Source organism: Triticum aestivum, chromosome 3A, assembly GCF_018294505.1.
Source record: "Triticum aestivum cultivar Chinese Spring chromosome 3A, IWGSC CS RefSeq v2.1, whole genome shotgun sequence".
Taxonomy (NCBI): Eukaryota; Viridiplantae; Streptophyta; class Magnoliopsida; order Poales; family Poaceae; genus Triticum; species Triticum aestivum.
Genome location: NC_057800.1, coordinates 713,108,170 through 713,113,493, shown reverse-complemented (window position 1 = coordinate 713,113,493; position 5,324 = coordinate 713,108,170). Strand labels below are relative to the sequence as shown.

The following is a 5,324-nucleotide window of genomic DNA, read 5'->3' as shown; positions in this document are numbered from 1 at the left end:
TAGAACATACGTATGGTTTTGCATTGGATATGTGTGTTTTAGGTTGCTGAAATGTTAGTTCAGTTTATTGCTGCTACAAATTAGCAGACGTGCTCTCACCTAGTCAAATAATGCAGCTGACCAACAAGCGAGCTGACTATAACATCTCTGAAGCTTAAATTCAGACAACCCTTTCAAGCTGGACTGAAACTTCTAAAACAGAATTTAGAGCCACCAACTTGTTGCAGAATTCAGACACCCCTTTTGAAGCTTAAATTCAGTTAACAATAACATTAGAACAAAAAGCGTCTAAAACAGAATTCAGAGCCTGATCAACTAGTTGCGGAAACCATTGCATTTTCGCGAAAATGCATGATTAACAGCCCTTCGTTGGACTGAAACTCAAAGCAGCCAACTCGTATAGTTGTGAAAACTCATAGGTGTGTTTCTGAATTTCTGGAGCGTGCAATTTCTATAGGATCTCCTTGTTTCATTTTTCTGAAGCTACTATTTCAATACTCATGCAGTTATCCATTTTGTTTTTTCAGAGGAACATATATGTAATTTCTATTTAGTTCAAATCTTCTGTAGCTAATACAGTTATCCAGTTTGTAGTTTCAGAGAAACATATATGTAATTTCAGAAATAGTAGCTATTTTTTAGAGAAACTTACGTTTCTGAAACTAGTTAGTAGGTTATGTCTGTAGCTTATGTTTGTGAAACTACAAGAATGTTTGTACTGCTAGCTTATAGCACAGGGAACTCAATTTTTGCTTCTGAAACTACATATATCTTTTCTCTGAAATTTTAGCTACTGTTCCAATACATTTCCATGAATTTTTAGCTCATGTTTATCTGAAATTAGTTGGATTAGCTAATGTTCTTTCAAACCTTGTTTTGCAGCATGCCTATCTTCCAAACTCGTTGGTCGGCAAAGCGGCTGCGTGAAATAGCCAATGAAATCAAAGGGGAAAAGAGAGATGTAATAAGCAAGTCCAGCTTCGGGGATTTGCTGTTTATATCTCCTTTGGTCCCTCCTCCTGAAGAGCTTCTTGATTTCATTGTTATGAACATTGACCCTAAGAATCGTGTGCTGAAGTATGTAATCTTCGCTTTTTTGTATTTCTTTTCTGTTGCATAACACCTTTTGTTTTCTTTATTCTCGCAACATCTACTGATTTTTTTGTGAATTGCAGGATTAATGACCACAAGCAGATCCACTTTTCAAAAGACATGGTTAAGAAGATATTCAATGTACCATCTGGTAGCAGACCGATAGAGTTTGGGAAGAGGGGCAAAGCTGATTTCCGTGAAGTTTATCTGGGCGGCGGGGATAGGGCTCCGATAGCCACCGCAGTTTCCGTCTTATCAAAAGCAGATGATGATGACACCATCGAGAGGTCATGGGTATTACTGTGCCTCGCTTTGGTCCTAGCTCCTGGGACAGGAAACATGGTCCCCCTAGATTATCTTTACACCCTACGAGATATGAGTATGGTCCATGAGTTCGAGTGGGATGAGCATATCCTGTGTGATGTGATGAGAGAAGTTAAAAAATACCAAGATAAGAGGAATGAGGGTAGAGGGAAATTTCTCATCGGTGGATGTATACCAATGCTTCCGGTACACCCCCTTTGATTCCTGTAACATCCCACTCCTTTTATCCACAACAACAAATCTTTTTCTTGAGGCACTGATGTTTTCTTTTCTTTTTTGTGTCTTTTTTGCAGATAATTTACATGGACCATCTTGATGTGCCAAGAGGATGCTTAGTTGATCACACCATCAACTACTCGCTTCCTAGAGCTTGTTTTGTTCATGAAAGGGACTTTTATGCTGTTGTCGCAGTGGACACCCTGGATGATGGGTTTGGGAAGCGTCCAGTAAGTGATTGAAACTGAAAGACTTTGCTTTTTTTATTTTTATATAGAAGACATTTGTCTGTTGCAATTCTTAACTATTTTCTCGTCTTTGTAATGCAGTTCAGAACCAGTACACCGTACGCAGTAGTTGAGTTCATGTCATATATAGATCAGCATCACCAAGGAGCTGCCAGTGAACATGTCACAGAGGAATTGCCGGAAATCAGCGACCAAGGGGGTGCTGTTGGGGGCGCAACACACACTCCAGATGTTCCTGAGAGCTCCCACATGCAAGAAAATGTACATGTGGGAGCAGATGCGGGTTCTCAAAGCCCACCTCATGCTGGCACAGGGGGTACCAATGGGAGCGCAGAGCATGTGCATGAGCCGCCTCCATCTAACATGGAGAGTGGTGGCGACGTGTGCGGCTCTTTGGAGGAGTGGCTCCATGCATTGCCAACAATCGAGGAGTTAGAGGTGGTTTTTTTCTCGCAACTCATTTTTCTCCTTTTTCCTTTTTCATATTTTTTGCATCTTCATTTCACTGGCATGTTACAAACTACTGTCCCTACCAATTTAATGCCATTGTTTCCGTGCATCATAGTTGCCCCCATAGATGCAGGTCATATTTAATAAGCACAAAGAGCTCCATGCCAGAGAACTTAATGTTGCATTCAGCTCATTTGGGAGGGTCTTGCAAGGCATGTACTGCAAGAGAATGGGCCTAATGTTGTCTGAGGCACACAAAGCTGAGTGCAACATTCATGGACAGAGAGCCGAAGGTGAAGGCATCACTTTCAGTGTACCAGGGGGTCTTCTGCTGCAGGCATGTCTGATGGGACTGCAACTGAACCTTTTGCGCAACAGCCCAAGCATCCGGAGCAGCCCAACATTCATCCTGTCACTGTACCGCCTTCGCAATAGCCCAAGCAACCAGCCACTGCCACTGTACCATCTCCGCAACAGCCCAAGCAACCAGCCACTGCCACTGTACCATCTCCGCAACAGCCCAAGCAACCAGCCACTGCCACTCTACCATCTCCGCAACAGCCCAAGCAACTAGCCACTGCCCCTCTACCATCTCCGCAACAGCCCAAGCAACCAGCAGTGGAAGTAGGTCAAAACAACAACAATGATTAGAGCAATGGCAGGGGAGAAGACTCAGGCAGCAAGGTAAACGACACTAAATTTAAGCCTCCTTGCAGCCCAAGCTTCGCACATGTGAATCTGACGAGGAGGCCAGGCACGCTTGAAGACGGACCTTCTTTTGGATTGTTTGAACCAGGGAGTGATGATGATCTACTATTTCAGGAGTTTCCTCAAGTTCGTACATCCCCTGTAAAAACTTCTGTTGCAGATTTGGACTCCTTCTCGTCGATTTGTACGAGGAGCCCTTTGTTTGGTGAATCTCCGGCTACCTCAGCTAGGCCAGTTTACAATGTGACTCCCATCGCAACACGTCCTGCAATTTCGACAGGCCCTGCAGGTTATTGCACTCATCTCTCCCCATCTACTTTGTGCTCCAACCCATGTTTTGTTTTGTTTATAGAAACTTAGCACTTCCATGCTCCAAACCATTATTTTTTCTCATCTTGTTTCTGTTTCCTTTTTCTTTTTCAATTGTGGGGCAGAAGCAGGAGTAGCTGAGACAAGAGAGGAGGTGGTGATTGAAGTGAGCAGAGGGGGAAAACGTGATGCGAAGAAGCCCACACACAAGAGAGTTGCAAAATCGCCAGAAAACGCACCGAAGCTGAAGAGGATGAAGAAGATCAAAGTTAATGCTTCCGATGATGCCATATACAAGCAATACTGTTGCACAAATTACCACATAAAGGACCCTCCAGAAGGCGAGCCCTTGTAAGTGTGTTTTAGCCCTTTTTTGTGTTGATAAATTGTTCGTTCCATCCACTTGTTTGCCACTAACCGAGCCACTGTTTTTTTTGCAACATGCAGACCTCCATTCATTAGGATAGGTGGGTTTGATGTTTCTTTCAAGCATTTCAGCAACGGGCTAAAAAAGCGAGCACATTTGAACAATGAGGTCATGTCACTTTATGTTGAAAGCTTCAACATCGAGCAAATGTATAGCAAAAGCAAACCTAGGAAGTTTGCATTCTCACCGCATACAGCCGTGAGTCAACTATGCATTTTTTTATTTTTCACAATAGAGTTTCTGCCCACAACTTCCATATCTTTCTAACCAATACCTTCTTCTTTGCATTAGTCCAAGCTTGCCGTGGACCCAAGCTCATTTCAGACACGTTCTTGCAGCAAAGATCTTGAGAGGGCCTGTGAAAGAAACAACATCATGAAATCTGATCAAGTAAAAAACTTTTGTTCTTTCATCAAAGCTATCCTAGCGCAACATGCTCTGTTTTTCTGAAGTTATTTTTTGTTTCTTACTTTTGCAGTTGTTCTTCACCATTGTCAAGGACGGACACTGGGCAGTTGTGGTTGCAAACTTGATGCACAAACAATTCAACGTCTTTGACTCGAGGGGTGATGACCCTGACTATGTCAGCATCCTTGAGAAGCCATGTTGCAATCTGGTATGGACGCTACACCTCTTTCCTTTCTCTTTTTTCATTTTTTCTCTATATAAATTTTGTTGTTTGTGGTACCAATCATAGAAGATACAACTGTGTAATCCATCTTTTTGCAATATCAAATTTTGTAGATAGCCAACTTCAAGACTTTGGTCAGAGAACAAAACCCATGGAACCTTGACTTTGACAAGTTTGATCGCCTCAGCCCGAATGGGTACCCGCAACAGTCAACAACGTATTGTTCTCTGACCATTTTCCTTTTTTTCATGTGTCCATCCACAACTTTTTTATGTTTTGTTGTCAAGTGAGCAAATTTTATATGTATTTGTGACTTTTTTTATTTTGGCAGGTTTGATTGTGGGTTGTTTGCTATTCTATACATGGAGAATCTAACTGGCAGGGGGATGAGACCATTCAGCGCGGTATTCCCTTTTTGCTATGCAACAATACTAGCTAAATAACTTGTTGTTTTCGGAGCACTTGTTGTTTCCATTTTTGCTAGTTTTCTAATGGTAATCACGTTTTTTCAATTTTTCTCCTAACTAACTTACGAAGCTCCCTTGTTGTATGCCCAGGACACGAGGTCGTTGCTCAAATTCCGATCATTTGTTGCAGCAAAGCTTTTTAAGCACCCTCAAAACACACTCAACTCAGCCGAAGAGTTTCAGAAACTGGTGAGTAGCTCGTAGAAGATGTCAATCGGAGCAAAGTGTTTCCTAGATAGTTTTAGACTGCTTTTTTGTGGACAAATGTATGCGCTACATCCTTTTTGTGTAACTAGAAACAGCAAGATGCTGTTAACCATCTACTTTATCTTTTGTGGAACCCAAGCTGGAGCATGTATCATGCTGGGGCATGTCCCTTTTTTCCTCTTTTTTATTTTGAAATATTGGAGCATCACCCATGTTGTGCTGTCAATGTGAACTTGAGTGCTATC

General features: G+C 42.1%; 1 long non-coding RNA gene across 1 annotated transcript; it reads left to right on the top strand.

Moving 5' to 3' along the window:
- The first annotated feature begins 3,954 nt into the window (after positions 1-3,954).
- On the top strand, positions 3,955-4,387 carry LOC123059355 (uncharacterized). The gene is made up of 3 exons (XR_006427428.1): positions 3,955-3,972; positions 4,066-4,164; positions 4,253-4,387. It is a non-coding gene; the product is annotated as an uncharacterized lncRNA (long non-coding RNA).
- The last annotated feature ends 937 nt before the right edge of the window (positions 4,388-5,324 follow it).